This window comes from Acromyrmex echinatior, chromosome 18 (assembly GCF_024713525.1).
Source record: "Acromyrmex echinatior isolate Ae372 chromosome 18, ASM2471352v2, whole genome shotgun sequence".
NCBI classification, from domain to species: domain Eukaryota; kingdom Metazoa; phylum Arthropoda; class Insecta; order Hymenoptera; family Formicidae; genus Acromyrmex; species Acromyrmex echinatior.
The window spans coordinates 4,967,756-4,980,129 of NC_141869.1; the positions used below are offsets into that span (position 1 = coordinate 4,967,756).

General features: G+C 35.0%; 1 protein-coding gene across 5 annotated transcripts in view; it reads left to right on the top strand.

Annotated features, from left to right (window-relative positions):
- Nucleotides 1-12,374, top strand: part of LOC105144863 (uncharacterized) — a 246,697-nt gene that overhangs the window by 114,400 nt on the left and 119,923 nt on the right. Inside the window, exon 1 of one of the 5 annotated variants that reach the window (XM_087415547.1) lies at nt 4,579-11,344. The exons of the other annotated variants lie outside the window; for them this stretch is intronic. The gene's annotated coding sequence lies outside the window, so the exon portion shown is untranslated. Of the gene's footprint in view, nt 1-4,578; nt 11,345-12,374 lie in introns of those variants that run through there. 5 annotated transcript variants of the gene reach the window in all.

Sequence of the window (12,374 nt, forward strand, 5' to 3'; positions counted from 1 at the left end):
TACAAATGTGAAACGCTTATATAAGCCTCTACGGTTATTAATGCATAAATTATATATTCATAAGCGAAGAAATACAATTCTCTCGGAAGTAATTAGGACGTATACACCAAATGAAATTAAAAATAAAACGTATATCCGCAGACGTTTTGACTCTTGAATTCTCTTTAGCTAATTAATAAAGTCGAATAAAAACTTATTCTTGGAGCCAAATATTATTATTTTATTTTCATAAATGATGTTGTAGAACTATTTGTGAGTCGATTATCTCATTTAATTCCGCGTGCTGGCCGTAACGGAAAACACTTGTGCGAGATAATCTTCTTCACACTTTAAGCGAAGGTATCAAGTACCATCTGTATATCCAGTGGATCTTTTTCGTGTCACAGTTTCTTCCACTTAATAAAGCGACAGTTTGTCCCGCCGGATGTGTACACGGTTCTGCTCTAGGCCGTGTTTAATGGAGATTCCTGGCCACTATCGATCGCGAACGTGACAGATAGATGCCTAGGACGATAGTAATAGGATCAATCGCGACCGGCACATCTGCGGCCCCTATATAACTTATAATGCTGCCACAAGTTATGACGAGCGGGCGATGCATTATATGTATTATGTACCAGGCGGGTTGCACGGAGTGGATTACACACACGACGTTATTACGCGACGGGCTTGCATCGGAAAAGCTTCTCCGGCTGCGGGCCTTTGTGCTTTAACACGACACCGAGAGCTGTTGAAAGAATCGGTTTCACCGCGCGCGAGCTGCGCCGTAGAATATTTTCCAAATATATGTATTTCGAACACACTTATATTTCCCCCCTCGCAGTTTAAATCCATTCTGTAAATCTGTTTACTTCGAATGCAAATGCATTGATTATTTTGAAAGATTGCACGTACGCTGAAAATCGTGTTCTGCAGGAAGAGGGTGAGAGAAAAGCTAAAATATCTTTATAATTTATTCATTATTATACATGTAGAAATTCTTGGATATTATGCATATATATATATATATACATATATATATTATACATGTATATGTGAACGCTATTGCATAAAATTAAGATACGCCGTACTTGATATAAATAATAAAGATGACACTAATTTTAATTGAAAAATTATTCCTGGCAGCTCAGTTGAAAATACGAACCAATAATGTAGTCGAACTGGTTTTATCGCTAATTTTTTATTGTATAATAAATAACTTGCGCATTGAAAAATATTATCTCATTAGCAGCTGACAAAATCTGATTGACATATTTAAATTACAAACGCGATGATATTCCTTTTAAAAAATTTATTTTCGCTGTTATTTGCCATTTTAAGCCGTTCGTATTGTAAATTTGGATATTCAGTTTGTGCATATTTGCATGTTACGTCATACGCGCTAATATATAGTAATATATAAATTCTATTTTTTTTTTTACGCGATATGTATACGTTACAGAAATCGAATAGGTAATAAATCTCTCTTCTGTAAATATCAATGAAAACAAGTATATCTTTATACAAACCGCAGCGTTTAGTCAACGATTATTTAAGTTTACTCAGATTGAATAGCATTTTATCGTAATAGCCTAACAGGCTATGAAACTTGTGAAAAACAAGTTGGAGAAATTGATTATTATTATAATCGATTCCTGCGTCTGAAGTAATCATATTATTTCTCTTATTACAAGCGACGTAACAACTCGGCGAATTGATTTCTCTGAAGCAATCATCGCGTAACATTTGCAAAAATCGCGAACCTTGTCAACGAAGCGGCCGATGCAAATACATTGGCATTAAACCGTTCTGAGGACTGGTTCATTACATAAAACGTTGTAACCTCATACATTGCTACTTTCCAGCTGAGCTGCGAGATATCATTGCCACGCGTAATCACGCGCTTTCATTCGGAACCGAGCGACCGCGATCACTGTAGTTAAGCATCCCTTTTGCCCATCGATCGATTGAAAGCTTGCCTGTCACGGAACATCCTTACCCTGGTAGGTGCTTGCTACATCGTGACTTTTGTATCGTATCGACACAAGTATTAAAAGGAATATTGATGACGAAGTTGCTGGAGGAAATCAATCGATGTTTCTAAATGTCAGTGCCATTATCGGTTTTATATTCATATCAAGCGAGAGTTAAAAATGTTGAATGCAAGAGAATTTGTAAGATTTTTTAAAAATATCTCAAATAAGATAGAGATACATTTAAAATGGGGAAGATAGAATTGAATTATTTATTCCTTTTAATAATTATTAGCATTGATAATTTCTCATAAGAGCTAGAGAGAGCTATACGTAAAATGGTGAAGAGAAATAGAATTGAATTTATTATTTCCAGTAATTAGAGGCATTGTTAATTCACATTTCGTTAGTGTCGTTCTCAGTTTAAAAAATAGTACTAATGGCCAAGTAACAATTAAAAATGTTGAATTTTAGAAAGTTTCATTAAATATATCTTAAACAAGAATGACAGAATTGAAGCGTTTATTATATCGTTTATTACTGTATATAGTAATTAGCGATATTGATAATTGCATTCATTACTATATATAGTAATTAGCAATATTGATAATTGTATTTCATACACATGGTAACATGATTATACATGATCTGGCAACATACATTCTGGGAAAAATACGAAATCGGTTAGATAGACAAAACATAACTTCCAAGTATCAACACATTGATATTATTCTTTATGTTTCTTAGGAATGCAGATAAAGAATCTCAGCTTGAATGTCATGACAATTCGACCGGTGGTCTCGATCTTTCCTCTCAAGCTGCCACGGGTCAATTTACGAGCAGGTCCTAAGGTGATCCTTTGTCGCAAAAATATCGCGTACACGAACAGGAGATTATCTTTATGAGAGTGCGGTCTCCCGTCGTGGAGGTATACTTACAGCTGTTCGACTTGTCGCGGTCCTTCAGAAGTGGGAAGAGGCTGAGAGGAAAAGGAAGATGCCGGGGGAATGTTTCTCTTGTTCTGACAGGCGTGGAAATGGAATTCACGGCGAAAGTTTGTCTTATTCCGCGCGAGCGATAGTTAAGCGACCAAGTTTTGTCTCGTCGTCGGTGTCTCTTTCTCTCTCTCTCGCGGCGCTTTCAACGCTCGGAAACGGAAGCGTCTCTAACCGAAGACATTCGTTAGATAAAAGAGATGGGAATATCGGAGAACGCGTTTCGTACAGGAAGCGGAGAAGCGTCTTTTGCGATCGCGCACCGGGAGATCTCCTGTAACGGAATCAGTTTGCTTTCGAAACCATCGAAACACCAAACTATCACCGGTGTGGGAGTCGCGCGTGATGCCATTGAGGTTTCGTTCAATCATTTTTTCCATTTTTTCACGCGTTCTTCCAAGTCCGTCGTGAAATACAAGACAAAATTCTATTGGCGATACGTGGAAGAAATATTTATGAGTACGAAAGACAAAAGCGTGTTATCGTACGTTATTTATTTTCTGAAATCAATGCTTCATAAATTGATACTGAAAATATTGATAACGAGGCAGCATCCAGTTGCGCGTGGGATTCTCCAACAATTTCAATGCGACCGTGCGCAGCCTTTGCGGAAATGACGATGCTGAGAATGTCTAAGCGTACGCTTGCTTTGCTAATAAACCGTCGACACTGCGTACCACCGACACGTCGGTGTCTCTATTTCAATACACACATACATTCTGCGGTAGACCAAGAAGTCGCGATCAAACGTGCAAAAAGCGGACGGTAAATTATACACGAAAAATACACAGGATAATTAACATTGGTATTTATACGCTTTGTTTTTTTACATATGAATGCGCGTGCGTTGCTCGTAATGACGTTTTTACGATAGTTTATCTACATATGAGCGGTAATATGTGCGTAAGCAAGGACTTGGGAATTACAGAGAGAGGAGGGGAGAGATAGAGAGAGAGAGAGAGAGAGAAACTCGCTATGTCTTTCATTATTCATGCAATGTTGATGGCCGCCAGTATTTCGCATAGCGAGAGCCATTTTAGTAGATCGATTTGCGCACGTGTCTTCTCTTTGCAGCACCACACTCAGTCCTCCTTTCTCTCTCCTCCAATACCCACCTACATGGTATACTTGGGTTCACCGCACTTCCGTTTGCCTATGGGTTCCTCAATCAGAGTCGATTGCTTCTTGAAAAAAAAAAAATGTATGGAGGCACTTGAATAGCTTCTAAATTGTAAGCGAATGAAGATAAAAAGCTCCTTGTGAATGAAGCTCTAACTGCATAAAGAGGAAACTAAGGCTTATTTTTTAATTTTAAATTGAATGTGTTTTTAGAAGGAAGTTCTTTTTATGTGAAATATGTATCTTTATTACTATTATCTTAGATAATGGAATTGTATATGTGTGTGTGTGTGTGTGTGTGTGTACATTTTTTTATAATTCTATTATTGTAAGCAATAATAATAAAGATATATACATATACATATATATATATATATATATGTGTGTGTGTATGTGTGTGTGTATAAACTATGTACACACTATATTAAAAAAATAAAAATCAAGAAATATACATAATAACAGTAAAACTATCGAATTTCATATCTCTTTTTTTTCTTTTTAAAACATATAATATATATATTATTTTTAATATACATATATATTAAAAAAAGAAGAAAAGATGTATAGAGATTTGAATTCACTGTTATCTATTTTTGACGCTTAATTTTCTTCAACAACCAGAAAATGACAGACTGGCGTAAGATACTTATACTTGCGTTTCTTTCATGCTAACCAAGGAGCCAAATCACTCTCTTTGCCGGTTTAGGTATTTCTCTTTATTAAATTGATGTAACTACAGCTAAATAAACAGTCCGTAGTCAAGAATAGATATTATTGGTTTGGCAGATATTATTATCGATACGCGATATGTTACGTCGCGAACTATGTGAATAGCGATAAGCTGGATTGTCATCGAATGCGAGATACGTCCGTAATGCTTACTAGATATTGATTTATTGTCGTCGTTCTCTTCCACCGTTTCAAAAAATAACGGATTTTTAACGTAGTCGTATCTTGTCACGCCAAACACAAATTTTCCTCTTGCAGGCACTTTTGTGTTTGCGAGTTAACAATGTTGCGAAAACATGTTATAAAAAACAGTTATCGTTTTGTGTCTATTAATTATTTAGCACCGAGAAGTGCTGAGAGAAAAAGAAAACATTTCTTTTATATAGAATATGTTTTTTATGGAAAAATTTTATAAAAACTGGAAATTCTTCTCAAAGTTAAACGATCTTCATTTTTTTTCCTTTTTATTCTCGAGAGGAAAAGTTAATTTATGAATAAACGTCTGCTAAACAATATCCACTGAGATTTATTTCAGCGTTAATCTTTCTCTGAAATGAATTTCAATGAAAGTCGATTTAATTGCCGTGCGAGATTTTGGAGATTTTATCGTGAAGTCGTTGACGTGCTCCGAATTTATTTGATGAATATACCGAGGGAGAAACGTGACGAAGAAGGGTCTCTCTCTTTCTCAGTATCGATCCACCAGGTGTTCTATGTAGGTCTAATGCGTAATTGTCGAGGGTCGGCAGTGAATTCTTGTCAATGCAAGATCTCTTTTGTATTCTTCCGTCACTCCGGCCTGAGGACAATTCACCGAGACGAGATGTTCCGCCATACGGATGCACCATGGCAACCTTTTAGTGTGTTAACGATACTTCATAAAAAGGTAGCGTGTGCACTTCTAAGTGCAAAGATAAACATTACTGGGTTATCGGCGTGAGAACGCTGTCTGAGATTTAAGGAGTGTTGCAAAGGCACCGACACGTTTCGCGCGGGATTGCAAGAAATCCAGGCAAATATTGTGAAACACACAGATTTACATAACAATGACTTACTAAGTCTAATTGTAATGAAATGCATGTGTCTGTAAATATATGCAACCGTGGTATTTTAACATATAAATATCGCTCATTATTTGCTACAACGACACGACTAAAAAACAGATTTTTTTCTGAGAATAAGTTTCAAATATTTTGAATCGTTAAAATTTGTAATTTTATTTTTGAATTGTAATTTTGAGGTAATTATAATTGATTGTAAAGGAATAAAAAAGTATATGTTTTTAAATATTGTTCCCCTTTTTTCTTTATATTCCTTTTTGCAAGCAATTAAAAATAACAGTTTTTTAATTATGTTGTCGTAGCAAATGTATATCATTGCATTTGAATTATTTTATATAATATCCAGTAGGTTACCCATTAATAATCTCTCAACGAAGCTGTAAAAAAACTGTCAGGTTTCTGCTTGAAATAAATATATTGCGATGTTATTTGATACTATAGACAGTATTATATATAAAAAATATGGATGTTTGACTATGATGATACATTACGTGTAAAAATCTCACCTTTAATACGTGCAAGGCGAAACGTAGCGGAATTTCTAGTGAATAGTGATAAATGCCTCGTTAAAAGTGCAACGTAGCGAGAAGTGAAACACTGTTAGAGAAGTGACCGTCGCCGTCGCCTACGATGAGCGTGCTTATTTTCCGCGGACGTCGTCGTTGAGAAGCTTGCTTTTGCTGGCAGGGCCCGCGAATCCACATACATTTTTCAAGCCTTCGGATACGTGCGCCAACTACGAACTTTCACGTTTCCCCGAGCGCGGTGTGTTTCCGCGGATATGCATTTCCCTTCTCGTACACGTGCGCGATGCAGAGGAGGAGAAAGAGCATAAAACTTTTCCGCTCGTTTACGGACGCTCGGAGGTTTTCGCGTGCAATTTCTTCACCGTTGCGCATATTTTTCCACACTTTACTCGCGGCGCTTAATGGTCAAATACGCCTTTCGCATTTAAACGCGCGTTATAGGCCGCAAAACTGCGCGAGGTGGAGACCGTAAAAGTGAGGAGAGCCTTAAAACGGGCCGTGTAATTTGATCTCCTTGGATGTTATTAAAGCAACCGCGCGTGATTCTCTTTTGTCCATAAATTTTCAATTGATTAATATTAATAGAAAATATGACTATTTAATCACGAAAACTTTATGATTATTTAACTGTCATATTTTAATCAGAATATTTCTTTTATTTTTATATTTTAACACATTCCATTTTTATATTCTCTCTCTTTTACATTTTGTTTACCCATATTTTACTTAATTAAAACATAAATTTAAAATAGTTGAAGTTTAGTAGATTTTTAAAAGAGAAGGAAGGAGAGAAAAGGAGAGAGAGAGAGAGAGAATGAAAAAATTTCACATATAATTCCACTTAGTATTGGTAAAACTTGACTTTTGTATACGGCTTTATTCTCAGATTACAAGCTATTAGCGTTCCCGACAGCTCCCCTTTGTTTCGCAGACTCGACCTCTATTTAGGTTCAGGTATCAAATATACCTGGTTCTAAAAAGGATCGAAGGATACCTCTACTACTATCCAGTCATATTTTCAATAATCTGTTATTGGACTATTAAGATAAAATTATTAGTCATATCCGGCAGATAATCGATCGCATAATCCGCGAGGTATAATTCAAATACAAATAACTCACAGATACCTAATTTTAGATACATTCCAAATTTCATGGTTCATAATGACAGCGTACATTCACTTTTGAATACGACTGTTATTAGACTATCGACTGTTTATACATTATTATAGCCATGAGTGCGTTTCAAATTACGCACAAAGTGCATAATATATTATTTTTCCTTGTTGTTCACTGAATAAAAAAAAAAATAAAATTATATTTCATGCTCTTCATGTGTAATTTGGGACGCATCCAGATGCTATATATTTTTTATAGAATATATTCGGTAAAAGTTTAAAAATAAATAAAAACAGGATAAAAGAGTCATAATACTAGTTTTTTGTTCTTTACAACAAACGGTAATTGTACATCTGTAGGTGAATAAAATGAGAAAAAAAACGTCCAACCTTTTCTCTTTAAGATGTATTGTATTAGATATATAGAGAGATGGTCAATGTCAGGTTTTTTTGTATGTCTGTATAGTTGGAAAATTTATGTCAAGTTTAACATATTTCACGGTTTACCCGAATTTTTATGTTAATTCAATACAATATGTTAGAAAGTAACAGAAACATTATGTAAAGATTAACACAAAACATTTTTTACAGTTTAGAAATAAATTGTGAAAATATGTTTTTTCAGTAAATTTCTAATATGTTATATTAACAAATACATTCAACTTTTACTTATTTATCATGAAATTTATGTTTTAAAACTATGTTGTTTTTATGTTATTTGTTCACTTATTCATAAATTGTGTTATTTAACACTAAGAAATATCAATTTAACTATAAAATGTTCAAATAACGTGCTTACATTATTTTAAATTAACACTCGGTTAAAAATTGTAAAATATTAAAAATTTAACACACAAATTTTAACAAGGTTTTAATGACTATATTTTTAATACAAATACAAAATGTCTTTTACTATGTAGTATATTACATTATTATACTGTTTTTATATTTTTCAATAATTTTTTTTAATGTCATCATATTTTTAATGTATGAGTAAACCAAATAATAAGTATTTAATATTAACGAGAATCATGTATTGTATTTGTTCGACAATACAACCATCGATTCTCGTCTCTCACAAAATATAATTTTATATTTTATAATCGATTATACAGTTGGTCGCATTTAGAGATTTTACTATTTCAGAGTTTATACTGTTAATATTTACCGAGTATTCTGCAGAGTACTACTGTAGTGTGTTTCTTGGAGTCTCCGATTTCGTAAAAGTCGAAGTTAGGTAAGCGAGTTTAGCGGTAAATGAGTGGCACGAATGCGAAACTATTATCTCCCGAGGCTGCGTGTGATTTGAATTTCAAAAATGTTGACGAACCGAGTAGCTAGTCCATAAGGGGAACGCGTCTTTTGGTTGCGAGTCATTTGCGAGCGTGTGCTGCACCGTCACACAGCTTGGCTTCTCAAAAGATCGCGCAATTAGTCGTACCGATGAATAGGTGCTGGTAGAACGATTCCTTTTCAACGTCTCTCTTGTCACGCGTTTTCCTTTCGCTTCTCCCCGAGGCTATTTCTGGCCGGACTCGTGCGAAATTCATCGCCCGAATTCCTGGCACGGAATCATCGCGAGTTTCACAGTTTTCGGCGAAGACTAATGGATAGACTACGGCGCCGTAAACGCGTGGTTTATCGTCCGACCGCGTCATATAATATATAAATGAACATGTGTAAGGCCTGCGTGTGTAACGACCGCGCGTGTCCGGTAATGTCTTGAAAACATAAACGGTCTTTTCCCGTCCATACTTTCAGAAAAAAATTGCGAGAATTTTTGTTATTATTATATTTATATAATATTGATTGAATTAAAAATAAAATTTAGTAGTAATAATAACTAAAAATGATTTAATAATTCACGAACGATGTAATAAAAGGATGAAATTCCCGATTTTTTTTATATCGTCGTTATAATAAGAATGAATTAATTGTATTGAATTGTGGATTAAAATTTATTTAATTTATTGGTGTGTAATTTCTTTCGATTAAGGCTTTTTTAAGGTATTGCAAAATTTATTTGATTTTAAATGATCATTTATAATTTCTTTATTTGAATTTATTTTTTTTAATTGTGATACAAGTGAGTTAAAAAAACATTTTATGTAGGGAGGAAGATATATTTTTTAAAAACTTCATTTTTAGAAAATAAATATTAATTACTTATTTGTAGTATATGATAACATTGTTTCAACATAAACATAAACAGAAACATTTCACGAAAATAATTATTTCAAAAGCTAAATATTTCTTGACTACATACTCTTTATACATCTAAATAATGAATTTTTCATCTTTATTAATTATTAAAATAATATATTTTAATTATTTCACTTTTTTAGGTAAACTAATTTTGTATGATCTATTTTTTGTTAACAAATTGTTAATTAATGTTTACTTTCTCTAAAAATGTTTTTTTAAAAAGATATCTCTCCTGTACGAATGCTTTTTGCATACACTCACTGTATATCTGTACATCATATAATAATAATAATAATGATGATATAACTTTATTGTATTAAAATGAATGTGGATATAACAGAAGGATAAAACACAACATATAAGATTGCACAAACAATAAGACGAGGTGTTAGTAATACTGCTGCCTTGAAACCTAAACCTAAAAACTAATTACATTAAGTTTACATAAGCTAAAGAGTCATATTTAAAAAGAAATATGATAGGATTATCGATAATTTAAAAAGGAATGTGATACATTATCGACAATAGTATGATAACAATAATTTTTATTCCGATACGATATTCTACATGTACATGAAAAGGTATATAATCTTCCATGTTGCAATTGTATACTGAATTCAATACCACATGAACCGCAATTGTAACGATATTCCCCTTGAGGAAAGAATCATTTTGACAAATGCGGCTATCACGTTAACCACGCGCTCTATAGTTGTGGTAGTAGCGTTGCCGGTAACATTGCAATAGTAGTGGTATAACCGGCGATGGTGGTGGTAACGGTGTTGGCAGCATTGGGTGCAATGGAAGGGGCAAGCATTGACTCAGTGAACGCCAAACGTTCAAGCCGTTATGACGCGGCGTGCGAGACAGTCCGAGTGACGCGACGCCGAAAATATCCTCGCGACGCGACGTGATAAGTGATTAGCGAGGAGACAACAAGCCTTATGACGATCCGTCGCGTCTGTTGCGATTACGATTAAATCGGAGTGTGAATTATGCGTGTGTGCGTTGAGGCCACCGCGTGCTTCTGTTCTCGCATTCACGAGAGCCCCTTCGGCTAGCCGTTCGGGCATCCTCGGTCGACGCAGCCGAGCCACAAGAGTAGTGCTCACGTATGTGTGTGTGTGTGTGTGTGTGTGTGTGTGTGTAATATAACGTATATGTGTATACGTGCGTGACCGCACGTAGCCTGGCGGTGTAATTGGCGAGAGTGTGTTATACGTGCCGGAGGAGTGTCGTCGTATATCCGTCCGTATTTCTTTTTTTCTTTTCCTCATACGAATGAAGTGAGCGAATGTGCCTGTTCCTTCCCTCGCCGGCCAATGTGGATACGTAAATAATAAAGTGCGCTCGGCTTTTGCCGCCTTCGTGCGACTACTCCCCTTCTCTTTCACTACGTGCCTCTTCGTCTCGCTTCTACCCCCGGTACAGGAGGTATACGCCGGTACAGGAGGTACACAAGTCGGATTACCACACCGCCGTGGGACAAAGGATACACGCACGCACTCAGGCATATATATATACACACGCACGTACACACGAACGCGACGCCGGGCCCGTGTATGGTACGTGCAAGCTGATCGAGACTCAACGGTGGCAGCGCGGTGCCCCCGCGGGATTATTTATCGACCCGCACAAGGTATTGAGAGTTTGACTTTTTGTGTACCGACGACGACTCTTTTGCTGTGCCGCGACACCCGTTAGTGTCGTTAGTAAACCGAAGAGCCTTTCAACTAGCAATAAACGACCGTGTCCGCCCGTAGGAATTACTCTTTTCCTCACTTCTAACGTGCGTTTTCTCTCCGTGTTTCCGGTAGGTTTCCTGGGGAGTTTCACATAAAAGGGATGTCGAAATTAGGTGACCTGTTTTTTTTGGTCTATTTTTATTTTTTTGGGCGACTTGAAAGAATAATTGTCAATCTGTACGTTTTTTTTTTTATACAATAGGATCTAATAACTTTAACTCGAAATTCGAACTAAAGTTGGAGTAATTTTACATGTCTTTAAAATTCAATTATTGAAATAATTATGATATAATATTGAAAAGTCAACAATTTTCTATCAATATAAATTATAACTTGGTTTAATTTAATGTATTCTTTTCTAATTCTTAGAACTAGAAAAAGATAAAAAAATGAGTCAAGATTAAAATTAATTTATATTGATTGAAATAGGCTTTAGCGAAATTTTTATTTGCGCCCAAATATGAATTTATTAAAATCCTTTTTGGACGACTCGAAAGAAAAACAGCAATTTTTATATTTTTTTAGCATATCCCAGAGTCTGATAAATTTATTTCGAAATTCGAATTAAAGTTGGAGTAACTTTAGATGTTAAAATTTAATTATTGAAATAATTATGATATCATGTCGTAAAGTCAACAACTGACATTTGGCCTTTGATCAAATTTTCAGCGAGCAAAGATCAACTCACGGTTCATCGCGGAGTATATTTTTACTGTCTCTTTGCATATTTTCTCCTCCATATATCTTCTTATATTTGAAATATACAACTTTTGCTCCGATTTATCTAAATATCTAGTTCTCTCTTGAAAATGGATATGTAAAAATTCAACTATCAAAAATTTAACTATCTTGTCAATTAAATTTTTCTTTATATTTCCGAGTTGTAATGCGGTCTGCATTTCATGTCACGTTAATAGATCCGAC